The following is a 14,123-nucleotide window of genomic DNA, read 5'->3' on the forward strand; positions in this document are numbered from 1 at the left end:
CCCATACCATCTGGTCTCCAAAAGAGTAGGCCATGGGCAAGAAAATACGCCAGTGCCTCTACTTCTTCCGCAGTGTAGTTGAATTCCCCATGTGTCCAATTAATCGTCCCAAGTTCAGGATGGATCACAACTTGGTTTACAAACAGCTTTGACAAAGAGCGGGAAAGATGGCAGAGGATCGTGGATGTAGCCCTGTCCATCAGAAAGACTAACTTCTCCCATGAGCTTCACATGCACTTCACGCCCTCTCGGGAGCGAACATAATCAAGTACCACACACACGCACACACACACACACACACACACACACACACTCACGCACGCACGTACACACACACACACACACACACACACACACGGACGCACGCACGCACGCACGCACGCACGCACACACACACACACACACACACACACACACACACACACACGCGCGCACACACGGCCATTTCATCTTCTTCCCCTACCGTCCGGCAGAAGATACAAAACCTAGAAACCCTGTATCACCAGATTGGGGGCAGGGTCCATCTTACTCTTTCCACACACTTCAACATACTTCTCATAAGCGAAGGTCTAATTCCTGATCGTCCAATCTATATCGTTGCTCCCCTTGCAGTTTTTTTAATCTGCACTTTTTCAGTACCTGCAACATTATGTTTATTTTTTTATTTTCCCTTACCTGATGTATTCATGTATTGTATGATCCGAATGGATAGCGTGCAGACAACGTTGTTCCCTGTATCTCGATTCAAGCGGCTATAGTAATGCATTAACTTTAAACAGATATACATAGAAACATGGAAAAGTATGTGCAGCAGTAGGCCATTTGGCCCTACGAGCCAGCACCGCCATTCAATATTATCATGGGTGATAATCTAAGATCAGTACCCCGTTCCTGCTTTTTCCTCCTATCCCTTGATTCCTTTAGCCCAAAGAGCTAAATCTAACTCTCTCTTTAAAACAACCAGTGAATTGGCCTCCGCTGACTTCTGTGGCAGGGAATTCCACAGATTCACAACTCTCTGGGTGAAGAATTTTTTCCTCATCTCAGCCCTAAATGGCCTACCCCTTGTGTAGGGTGTAGTAACTGTGTAACTGTGACGCCTGGTTCTGAACTCCCCCACCATCGTGAACATTTTTTCTGCATCTTGCCTGTCCAATCCTTTAAGAATTTAATGTTTCTATAAGATCCCCTCTCATCCTTCTAAATTTTCCAGTGAATACAAGCCCGGTCGACCCATTCATCATATGTCAGTCCGGCCACCCCGGGAATTAATCAGGTGAACCCACGCTGCACTCCCTCAATAACGATAGTGTCCTTCCTCAAATTAGGAGATCAGAATTGCAAACAATACTACAGGTGCGGTTTCACCAGGTCCCTGTACAACTGCAGTTGGACCCCCTTGCTCCTAAACGCCTATCCTCTCGCAATGAAGGCCAACATGCCATTAACTTCCTTCACTTCAGTGACTGATGTACCAGCACACCCACGTCTCGTTGCACCTCCCGTTTTCCTGTTCTGACAACGTTCAGATAATCTGCCTTCATGTTCTTGCCTCCAAAGTGGATAACCACACATTTATCCACATTATACTGCATCTGCCATGCATCTGCCCACTCACCCAACGTATCCAAGTCACCCTGCAGCCTCATAGCATCCTCCTTGCAACTCACTCAGCCCCCCAGCTTTGTGTCATCCAGAAACATGGAGATGTCACATATAATTCCCTCATCTAAACCGTTAACAAATATTGTAAATAACTGGGGTCCCAGCATGGCGCCTTGCGGCACCCCACTGGTCACTGCCTGCCATTCTGAAAAGGGCCCGTTAATTTCTACTCTTTGCTTCCTGTCTGACAAGCAGTTCTCTATCCATGTCAAAACCCTACCCCCAATACCATGTGCTCTAATTTTGCACACTGATGTATTGTGTGGGACCCGTCAATGGCTTTTTGAAAGTCCAGATACACCACATCCACTGGTTCTCCCTTATCCATTCCACTTGTTACATCCTAAAAAAATTCCAGAAGATTAATCAAGCTTGATTTTCCTTTCATAATTACGCATACCATCTAGTTTGAGAATCTCCTCCATTGGGAAGCAGACTCTGAGCGGTCACTTTATCCACGGCCCTGGTGATCTTGTACAACTCTATACCATAAACAGTCACGTACTACATCCGAATGAAAAAGCCCAGTCTACCCAGCCTATCACTACATCTCAGGATAGCAAGACCAGGAAGGAGACGGTTTGAGAAATCATAATCATAATCGTAATTTATTAGCCAAGTATTTTTCGCAACATAGGAGGAATTTGGTTTGCCACACAGTTATACCAAAAAAGCATCAAGAAACAAAACGACACAAATCTGCCACAAACATCCACCACAGCGGCTCCTCCACATTCCCCACTGCGAAGGAAGGCTGAAAAGTCGTATCTTCTTTCCTCCTTCCCTCCCACGGTCGGGGGAGTCGGTTCATCCGCAGCTGGTGATCGAGATTCCACGTCGGGGCGGTCGAAACACCCGCATCGGGGCGGTGGAGCTCCAGCTGCTTGGAGTTCCCGAAGTCGGTGGCTAAAACCAGGGACCGTGAGCTCCGTGATGTTAAAGTTGACTCGGATACGACACTGAAAAAGGCGCATCTCCGTCGAAGAAAGAGATAAGAAAAGTTCCCCCCTATTCCACCCCTCCCCCCACACCCCACCAACCCCTCCCTCCCCATCATCACTCCCCACATAATACAAACCTAATGATAAACTTCAAACCCCCTCTTCCTAGATTCATGTCGTTGATCTGACCCCCGGAAACACTGAAGTGAAGCGGCATGAAATAAGGAAGTAGTTCTCGATGATCTGGACGGCGCAACGTCAGCCCCCCACCGATGAACCGTCACACCTCCCTCTACCTCTCCCAGTTCATCACACAAACAGCTTCCCGCCATAGAAACGTAGGTTCAGAAGGAGGCCATTTGGCCCTACGAGCGAGTTCCGCCATTTATTGTCCTCATGGCTGATCATCGACAATCAGTAACCTGTGCATCGACAATCAGTAACGTGTGTCCCATATTTCTTGATTCCACTAGCCCCTAGAGCTCTACCAAACTCTCTTTTAAATTCACCCTCTGATTTGGCCTCCACTGCCTTCTGTGGTAGAGAATTCCACAAATTCACAACTCTGTGAATGAAAAACTTTCTTCTCGCCTCAGTTTTAAATGGGTTCCTCTTAATTCTTAGACTGTGGCCCCGGTTCTGGACTTCCCTAACATTGACAATAGTTTTACTGTCTATAGCTTGTCCAATCATTTTATAATTTTATACGTCTCTATAAAATCCCACATCATCCGTCTAAACTCCAGAGAATACAAGCCCCGTCTTTCCAATCTTTCCTCATATGATGTAAGAAAATAACACCAGATGCTGGTGCAAATCGAAGGTAGTTATTCACAAAATGCTGGAGTAACTCAGCGGGTCAGGCAGCATCTCAGGAGAGAAGGAATGGGTGACGTTTCGGGTCGAGACCCTTCTTCAGACCGACGTTTCGGGTCGAGACCCTTCTCCAGCCCGAAGGGAGTCTGAAGAAGGGTCTCGACCCGAAACGTCACACATTCCTTCTCTCCTGAGATGCTGCCTGACCCGCTGAGTTACTGCAGCCATCCCGGAGATTAACCTCGTGAACCCACGCTGCACTGCCTCAACAGCAAGGATGTCCTTCCTTAAATTGAGAGACCAAAACTGGAGACAATACTCCAGATGTGGTATCACCAGGGACCGATACAACTGCAGAAGGACTCCATATTCCTCATATACTAAAGTCCTTTCGTTATGAAGGCCAACATGTCATTAGTGTAATGTCCACTGTAAGACCCTGTTGTGGCTAGCACAATGAATATACGCCCGACATCTTGTAAGAAGATTTTATTACTGATCCTTCACCAGGAAACTTTTAGAAGGTCATCTGACCTCAGTCACAAGGCACAAGCCCATTGGCCCTAGAAGGGTCACCTGACCTCAGTCACAAGGCACAAGCCCATTGGCCCGCTTCTGCTCTTGGCCTCAAGGAGGCACTGACATTTACATTACATAGACATCACAATTAGCTTTCTTCACTGCCTGCTGTGCCTGCACCCTTATTTTCAGTGACGGGTGTACAAGGACACCCAGGTCTCGTTGCACCTCCCCTTTACCTAACCTGACACCATTGGGATAGTAATCCGCCTCCTTGTTTTTGCCGCCAAAATAGATAACCTCACATTTATCTATACGATGCTGCTTCTGGCATGCATCTACCATCTCACTCAACCTGTCCAAGTCACCCAGCAAACTGCCCACATCCTCTTCGCATTTCACACTGCCACCCAGCTTTGTGTCATCTGCAGATTTTCTAGTGTGACTTTTAATTCCATCATCCAAATCATTAATATATATCGCGAATGCGACGTATTACCTCTTTATTAATAGATTCCTGCATCTTCCTCACCACCGGCTAACTGGTCTTTCATTCCCCGTTTTCTCTTTCGCTCATTTCATGAAACGTGGGATAACATTAGCTACCCTCCAATCTACAAGAACTGATCCTCAATCTATAGAACATTGGAAAATAATCACCAATACGTCCACGACTTTTCGAGCCAACTTGAGTGCTCGGATGCAGCGCGGAAGATCCGAGTTCGATCCCGACTACGGGTGCTGTCTGTACGGAGTTTGTACGTTCTCTCCGTGACCTGCGTGGTTTTCTCCGCCATATTCGGTTTCCTCCCACACTGCAAATACGTAAAGGTTTGTCGGTTAATTGGCTTGGTAAATGTAAAAAATGTCCCTCGTGGGTGTAGAATGGTGCTAATGTGCGTGGATCGCTAGTCGTCGTGGACCCTGTGGGCCGAAGGGCCTGTTGCCGCGCTGTATCTCTAAACGAACGAGTAACTCAGCGGATAATACGGCATCTCTGGAGAAAAGGAATACCTGATGTTTTCCTTCTTCGGAAGAAGGGTGTGGACCCGAAACGTCCCTTGTTCCCTGTTCTCCAGAGATGCAGTCTGATCTGGAGAGTTGCTGCAGCATTTTGAGTCTCTCATCGGTTTAAACCAGGATCAGCAGTTCCTTTCTATATACCCTTACATTCTTTAGTTGAGACTGGGGAACTAGGACCTGAGAGATTGCGGAGTAAAATTGATCTTGGGCTCCAATGATCCCGGAGGGTGAAATATAGCCGCTGGTTCTCTCTCTTCTCTGTCCCCCCTCTCTCCATCTCCCACATCTGTCTTTATTCTGCCACTCACTCTGCCACTCTCCCTTCTCGTCTTGTCTCTACTGCATCATCCACCTTTTCCCTCATCCGGCTCCATCTCCATTCCACACGATCTCTCTCTCTCTCTCTCTCTCTCTCTCTCTCTCTCTCTCTCTCTCTCTCTCTCTCTCTCTCTCTCTCTCTCTCTAAGGAGCATCGATATTTTTCACTAACTTCACAATTAGGTATATTGGGTACCTCACGGCGCTCCACATCTGCTCTCTGAATTTGCTTTGTGTCAGAACATATATTGCCGAGTTTGTACAGGTACTCAGAGACTGAAGCATGAACGCGATTGATTCGAAGTCATTACCCGGAACATACGGCATTCCGAAAACACGCTCGCACAATATATATACAATAGATGTGCCCCATAACAATATGAAACTGCCGGATAGACAGAAGAGGAGAATGACAGATTTCCTTCGGTTTTCCATCTCTGGGTCATTAGCTCCAGTATTGCGGCCGCGGAGCCCTTTGCGGACTCGACCGGATATTAAAATGTGTCTGGCGGTCAGTGAATTGAGCAAAAGCAACAAAAAGAACGGGACCCACGATATTAAGCTGTATAATCAACACCTCAAGTGAAGCCCATGAAGTTAGCATTAAGTAAGCCTCTTTCCAGATGCAGCCCCATCGTATATTGTCCACATTGTATTCTGGGTCCATTGTAAAATAACCGGGCACACTTATTAAACAGCTAAACACGCTCACAATCCCCACAACAACTGCCGCCGCTCTCCCCGTGCAATACTTTGCTTTCACATTCTGATAGCAAATGGCCACGAATCGATCCAATGTGAACGCGACCGTGAACCAGACGGAGATTACCGTGGCTGCAGCTGCGAGGACAAGGTTAGTGGAGCAGACAGGCGTGATGTTCAGAAATGAACGTGGAAAATACATAACAACAACTGTTCTCAATAAGACGTCGGTGATGATGACCAGCAGATCGGCGATTGACATCCCCACCAGGTAGCGAGTGATGCACTTGGAGAGGCCGCACCTCCCTCGGGACAGGATCAGAATCGTCAGCATGTTCACTGCAAGCGAAAGAAAAAAGAAAGGACGGAATTCATACCCGAGATCAACGACGACTTGTGGAAACAACGAGCCGCAGAAACGACTTTCTGGCAGCATCCCTGGAGAAAATGGGTAGGTGACGTTGCCGGCCGGCACCGTTCTTCATCTGATTGTACGGTGAAATGAAAGGCGGAAGATAGGATTTGCAGCACAAAGCGTGTCAGGGAGGAGGTGAACACAGGCGGGAGCGTCAGTGGGCAGATGCTTGGACAAACGCGAGAGATGAAACTATCAGAACGTTTGATACAAGAGGATTGAAGAGTTGCCAGAGGATGAGCCAGAGGAGCGAATGTACGTGAATGGGGAATTGGGAGGGTGGAAGTAGGAGCGAGTCCACGTGGGTCAATGGGAAGGTCTTGGCTTCATCGACATCTAACGGTGTTCTCCAAGGATGTTGCCTGACCTGATGAGTTATACCTGCACGTTGTGTGTTTCCTTTAAAACAATAACTATTGTTAGAAAGTCATTGGAGTCAGCCGTGACAACAGGGATAGAAGCTATAGCTTGGAAAACACGCGTCAACGAACTGTTTTCTTTATCTACATAATTCATAGAAACATAGAAACATCGAAAATAGGTACAGGAGTAGGCCATTCGGCCCTTCGAGTCAGCACCGCCATTCACTGTGATCATGGCTGATCATCCACAATCAGTAACCTGTGCCCAACTTCTCCCCATGTCCCTTGATTCCACTCGCCCCCAGACTGAAATAAAATGTGAAATAAAAATCCATCCACGATATTATTTGACGGCGAATGAAGTAAACGGCTTTGGAAATATTCATGAGAACTGCACGGGATAAATGCGCGTTGTTAAATGGGCAAGATAAATTTGTAATGGCGTTGACGGGCATGAGGGATTAATGACAACGTGCAGAAGTTTGGGGAAAAGAACCGAGTACGAAAGAAGCGAATACACATGGTTTCGGGTAGTGTGTAGTTGGGAGGAGAACTGCAGTTTCAGTTATGGAGGGTGAGGCGAAGTTGGTCTAGATAATGTAAAGGTGCGGCGCGGACTCGGCAGGGTGTGTGTGCAGCGGGATCCAGACCAGGAGGACGTACGACGCGATCTGGGCAAGGTGAAGGTGCAGCGGAGGTTGCACTGGGTGAAGCTGTAGTGCAGAGTGCTCCGGATGAAAGTGCGCTGGGGATTGGGCGGGGTGAAGGGGAAATTAGGACTTGTCAGGGTGAAGATGCAGTGCGGACGAGGCAGACTGAAGACGCAGTGTGATCCTGGCAAGTCGGTTGAAATTCCAAGTTGGCATGTTGAAGCTTCAGCAGAAACGATATCCTGAGAAGGTGCAACGTGTTGAGTACAAGCCGAAAGTAAGTTCATAACTTCCAAAGTGATAGGAGCAGAATTTGGCAACTCTGCCATTCAATCCTGGCAGATCTATCTCTCCCTAATCGAATTCTCCTGCCTGCTCCCCATAACCTTGACACCAGTACTAATGAAGAATCCACTGGGTCCACTGGGTTGGACGAATAACTGATAGTAGTGTGTTGAGCGGCGGCGCTGGCGTTGAGTGCAAGTTTCGTGGTCCCCTCGATTCGTGAAGACATTGTCTGGCAAGGATAGCATGACTTGCATTGTTCTACAAATTTGAGGAAGGACATTCTTGCTATTGAGGGAGTGCAGCGTAGGTTCACTAGGTTAATTCCCGGAATGGTGGGACTGTCGTATGGTGAAAGACTGGAGCGACTGGGCTTGTGTACGCTGGAATTTAGAAGGATGAGAGGGGATATTATTGGTACATATAAGATTATTAAGGGATTGGAAACGCTAAAGGCAGGAAACGTGTTCCCAATGTTGGGGGAGTCAGAACCAGGGGCCACAGTTTAAGAATAAGGGGGTATGCCATTTAGAACGGAGATGAGGAAAAACCTTTTCACTCAGTGGGTTGTTAATCTGTCGAATTCTATGCCTCAGAAGGCAGTGGTGGCTAATTCTCTGGATGCTTTCAAGAGAGAGTTACATAGAGCTCTTAATGATTGCGGTGTCAAGGGATATGGGGAGAAGGCAGGAACGGGGTACTGATTGTGGATGATCAGCCATGATCACATTGAATGGCGGTGCTGGCTCGAAGGGCCGAATAGCCTTCTCCTGCACCTATTGTCTATTGTCTATTCACCAATTCAGATCGACCGCTGAATAACGGGGCAGAGAGACGATGATATAGAGAGAAAAATAACAAAGTAAAGAAGGATATACAAAAAAGTAACGACGGTAAAACAAACAGCTCATTGTTAGTTGTTTTTTAGATGAGACCGAATACAGCCAATGACAAAACAAGACGATTTTGAAGCCGTCGTGAGTGGAGGAGGGATGGAGAGAGAGTGAATGCAGGGGCTACTTGATATAAGAACGATCAATATTCATCCCACTGGGTTGTATGTTGAGGATCTCAGCGTGGTAGGCAGCATCTCAGGAGGGAATGGACAGGCGACGTTTCGGATCTCAACCTCCATTCCCTCCACAGATACTGCCTGAGCCGCCGAGTTCCTCCAGGACTATGCTCAAGGTTGGAGAATATGCAGATTCTTGCGTGATCATAAGTGTGTCGGTCACTAAAGTCAACAAGATGAAGACAATGAGGATAAAATGAAAGTCGACTTACCGGGAACACCAATAGCTGCCAGAACGGGATAGTAAATGGTAATTATTTGACCCACTATCCAACTTCCCATTTTTCGCAAAAGTGACGATTCCGCGCTTGACGTGACACAGCACCCCAGTATCAAACCAGTGATGAGATGTCCACACATCACTTAATATATAGGACAGAAGTCCCGAGCGACGCCAGTCACCTGATCATTCATCTTAGTGACAGTTAATGAACAATGAAGGCACGTCAAATACTCCCAGGATAATATATCTGTTGGGATCAGCTATTTGCAATAACACGTTAAACAACAGAACGCCGTTTTTAAATTACAGACAGAGGGCACTGAGTGAATGTTTCAATGGTTATTTTTTGGGAAAGAGCAGGTTATCCACTTTGGTGGGTCGTACAAGAAGGCAGATTATTAGCTGAATGTCATCAGATTTGGAAAAGGGGAGCAGCTACGAGACCTGGGTGTGCTTGTTCATCAGTCACTGAAAGTGAGCATGCACGTACACCACGAAGTGAAGAAAGCAAATGGCATGTGACCCTCCCCAGTGAGTAAAGGAGCAAGGTAGATCTACTGCAGTTGTGTAGCGCCCTGGTGAGACCACGCGGACAGTATTGTGTGCAGTTTTGTTCTCCTAATTTGAGGAAGGACATTCTTGCTATTGAGGGAGTGCAGAGAAGGTCCACTAGGTTAATTGTCGGGATGGCGCGAATGACATATGATGAATGAATGGATCGATTGGGCTTTTGTTCACTGGAATTTAGAAGTATGTGAGGGGATCTTTTAGAAGCGTTCTAAAATTCTTAACGGAATGGACAGGTTCGATGCAGCAAATATGTTCCCGATGTTGAGGGATTCCAGAACCAGGGGTCACGGATTAAGGATAAGGGTTTAGGACTGAGATTAGGAAAATACTTTTCACCCAGAAATTTGTGAATCTGCGGAATTCTCTGCCGCAGAAGATCCCAATTTGAACAATAACACAATTACATGCAGCAGCACAACATAATATGTAAACGTAGTCCACGGTAAACAATGTAATAAACGAGAGAGACATAATAAAATTCCGTGTGGAACAGACATACTCACAAATACACATTTATATATACAGCTAACTATATCAATTTATATGCACCTCTCCACCTCTATTACCCACCAACTCTATCTCTCCCTCCCGTCACCCTCCCGTCACCACCACTCGCCCCACCTCCCTCCCCTCCCCAACCCTCACTCTCCCTTCCCGCACCCCACTCCCCCACCCTCAATCTTTCCTCCTGCCCACTCATCCCTTCTCCCCACCCCACCCTCCCCACCTCCCCACCCCCCAATCACCCCCACCCCACTCTCTCCTCCCCCACCGCCTCCTCCCCCACCCCTACCCCTCCTCACCCACCCCCTCCCCCTCCTCCTCCTTTCCCACCCCTACTCTCACTCTCCCACTCTCTCACTCTCCCTGGGCCCGACCGAGCTGGGACTACTCGAGGCGGGCAGCGCGGCGGTTGGGCCCGGCGGAGCTGGAACTACTCGAGTCCGGCGGCGGTGGGGCCCCGGCCGGGCTGGGACAACTCGGGGGGGAGGGGTGGAGCGGGAGGAGGGGGAGGATGAGGAGGAGGATAGGATGATGAGGATGATGACGATGATGATGATGACGACGACGATGATGATGATAATGTTGAGGTGATGAAGATGACGACGACGACGACGACGACGATGATGATGATGATGATGAGGAGGAGGAGGAGGAGGAGGAGGAGGAGGAGGAGGAGGAGGAGGACGAGGAGGAGGAGGAGGAGGAGGGATGGGGCCACCATTTTTCTGGACGAGGCCGTTCGGTGGAAGCGGCCCTCGTCGACGACGTCGTCGGTGGAAGCGGCCGCTGAAGGAGGAGGAGAAGAAGCTCCCGCTGGGGCTTGTGTTGCGGGTATGTTCCGGGGCGCTGGGCCCGGGCGGGAGCGGGGACTCGGGGACGCTGTCGGTTGAAGGGACGGAGGGAAGGATCAGTTGACCACCAGGCCGACCATCTCCCTCCTGCTCGGGCTGTCCTCCGGGTGTGGGCGAGTGGGGAGAGGGGAGACGGGAGAGAGGAGAGGGAGCCACTGACCCCGGGCGGGCGGCCCCGCGGCCGGCGTCCATCTTGATTGGGCAAAGTGATGAGAGAAGCGCGATGGAAGTCGTACGTGCCACACAGTGACGCCGTACGCTGAGTACTTTGAAGAATTCGGTTAGAAAGGACATTTTTAACCTTAAAAATCTTTTAACGTAAAAAATATAAGGCGAATTTAAGTAAAACTTGTTATAAACAGTTGCCAGGACAGTGGTGATTAAGGTGGTGCTAAAATTGTTTTAACGGTTTAAAAAAAAGGGAATTGTTCTCCCCACTCACACACCCCATCCTCTCTACAACTGCGGAGGCACGGACCCGTTGGCAATCGGCGGCTCGGGCCCATGGATGCTACCGGTGCGTGCGAAGGAATTGTCCGCATAGAGTAAATATCTCAATATTAAGAGATATTTGGATGAAAAGGGCATGGGCAGGTTGGCAGAGTGAGCGAAGAATTGTCAAATGGAACGCAGCTTAGCAAAGTGTACAGTCATGCATTTAAATAAATAGGTGTATAAAATCATGTGGAATAGATCTGGTAGATGTACAGAGTCTCTTGCCCAGTGTAGGTGAATTGAGGAACAGAGGACATAGGTTTAAGGTGAAGGGGAAAATACTTAATAGGCATCGGGGAGTCACGTTTTCACACAAAGGTTGTATGGGAAAAGGTGCTAGAAGAGATAGTTGAATCTGGGACTTCCCCAACGTTTAAGAAACAGTTAGACAGGTACATGGATTGGACAGGTTTGGAGGGATATGGGCCAAACACGGGAAGGTGGGATTAATTTAGATGGGACATGGTGAACGTTGTGGGCAAGTTGGGCACAAGGGCCTGTTTCCACGCTTTATCACTCTGTGACTCTACGACTCTACAGGGAGCAGCAAAACCATCAGTGTTAAAACAAAGGTTTTGCGGGAACTCGAAAGATCAGGCAACAGCTGAGACAGGAAGAACATGGAACAATACAACACAAGTACGAGCCCCTCAGCTGACAGTATTTGCGCCGAACATGACGACAATTTTAACTGATCGCATCTGCCGATACATGGTCCATGTCCGTCCACTGCCTTCACTTCCGTCTGCCTTCCAAAAACATGTTAAACGCCGCTGTCCAATGTGCTTCCGGAACCGCAGTTGTCGCAGGTAGATCGGGTGGTCAAAAAGGCTCCTGGCTCATTGGTCTTCGTCACTCAGAGAATTGAGTATCGAAGTTTTGAGGTGATGTTCCAGTAGAATAAGACGTTGGTGAGGCCGGTATGGACAAGTTGGGCCCGTTTCCACACTGCATCGCTCCATGACGCTATGACTCTAATTCGAAAATACGACAGAGATGTACAGGGCACTCAGGACATCTCGTTGTACCCCTGGGTACAATGACAATAAAGATATATTGTATTGTAGGAAAAAAAGGGAATGAGGCTGGAAGTGGGGACTGAATTCACACCCATGGTTAAGAAATAAGTCAAATGTATTTGCATTGTTATTGATTGTGATTTATTTGTATTTTAAAAAACGATATCGAAGAAAGCAACATAGTAAGTTGAAGACACATTTTAGACAACCGGGTTGGATGAGAAATGAAGAGAGCCAGCCGTTGCTTCAATACGACATTTTAGATGTTTTTCCTCAGTATTACTCACATAGGCATGGCTAAGTAAAATTACATTCAATATTTTTTCGCAGACAAACCAGTATGATTATTACCGTAGATAAATACAATCCCAATTAAACAGAATGTACAGGGAGTCACGGTGCCGCAGCCTCGGAGTTGCTGCCTTACAGTGTTTACGGCGCGCGGTTCGACCCTGACTGCGGGTGCCGGGCTGTTCGGAATTTGTACGTTTGTCTCCGCGACCACGTGAGTTTTCGCAAAGATCTTTGGTTTCTTCCCGCATTCCAAAGACGTACAGGTTTGTAGGTTAAATATATAGTATAAGAAAATAACTGCAGATGCTGGTGCGAATCGAAGGTATTTATTCACAAAGCGCTGGAGTAACTCAGCAGGTGGGGCAGCATCTCAGGAGAGAAGGAACGGGTGACGTTTCGGGTCGAGACCCTTCTTCAGACTGGTGTCAGGGGGCGGGGCAAAGGAAGGTTGTAGGTGGGGACAGGAAGATAGAGGGAGACCTGGGAAGGGGGAGGGGAAGTGAAGGACAGAAGAACTATCTAAAGTTGGAGAAGTCGATGTTCATATCAAGGGGCTGCAAACTGCCCAGGCGAAATATGAGGTGCTGTTCGTCCAATTTCCGGTGGGCCTCACTATGGCACTGGAGGAGGCCCATGACAGAAAGGTCAGACTGGGAATGGGAGGGGGAGTTGAAGTGCTCGGCCACCGGGAGATCAGTTTGGTTAATGCGGACCGAGCACAGGTGTTCAGCGAAGCGATCGCCGAGCCTGCTCTTGGTTTCGCCGATGTAAATAAGTTGACATCTAGAGCAGCGGATGCAATAGATGAGGTTGGAGGAGGTGCAGGTGAATCTTTGTCTCACCTGGAAAGACTGTTTGAGTCCTTGGATGGAGTTGAGTGGGTGGTAAAGGGACAGGTGTTGCATCTCGTGCGGTTGCAGGGGAAAGTGCCCGGGGTTGGGGTGGTTTGGGTAGGAAGGGACGAGTGGACCAGGGAGTTGCGGAGGGAACGGTCTCTGTGGAACGCAGAGAGGGGAGGGGATGGGAAGATATGGCCAGTGGTGGGGTCCCGTTGTCGGTGACGGAAATGTTGGCGGATAATTTGTTGGATGCGCTGGCTGGTGGGGTGGAAGGTGAGAACGAGGCGGTTTCTGTCCTTGTTGCGAATGGGGGGAGGGGGAGCAAGAGCGGAGTTGCGGGATGCAGAAGAGACCCTAGTGAGAGCCTCATCTATAATGGAGGAGGGGAAGCCCCGTTTCCTGAAGAACGAGGACATCTCCGAAGCCCGAGTGTAAAACAACTCATCCCGGGCGCAAATGCGGCGTAGACGGAGGAATTGGGAGTAGGGGATAGACTTTTTGCAAGGGACCGGGTGGGAAGAAGTGTAGTCCAGATAGCTGTGTGAGTCAGTGGGTTTATA

The 14,123-nt window shown here is 48.5% G+C and overlaps 1 pseudogene; it reads right to left on the minus strand.

Annotated features, from left to right (window-relative positions):
• Positions 1 to 5,426: 5,426 nt before the first annotated feature.
• Positions 5,427 to 6,246, minus strand: LOC144611116 (putative G-protein coupled receptor 139; annotated as a pseudogene).
• Positions 6,247 to 14,123: the final 7,877 nt, after the last annotated feature.

Source organism: Rhinoraja longicauda, chromosome 39, assembly GCF_053455715.1.
Source record: "Rhinoraja longicauda isolate Sanriku21f chromosome 39, sRhiLon1.1, whole genome shotgun sequence".
Lineage (NCBI taxonomy): Eukaryota > Metazoa > Chordata > Chondrichthyes > Rajiformes > Arhynchobatidae > Rhinoraja > Rhinoraja longicauda.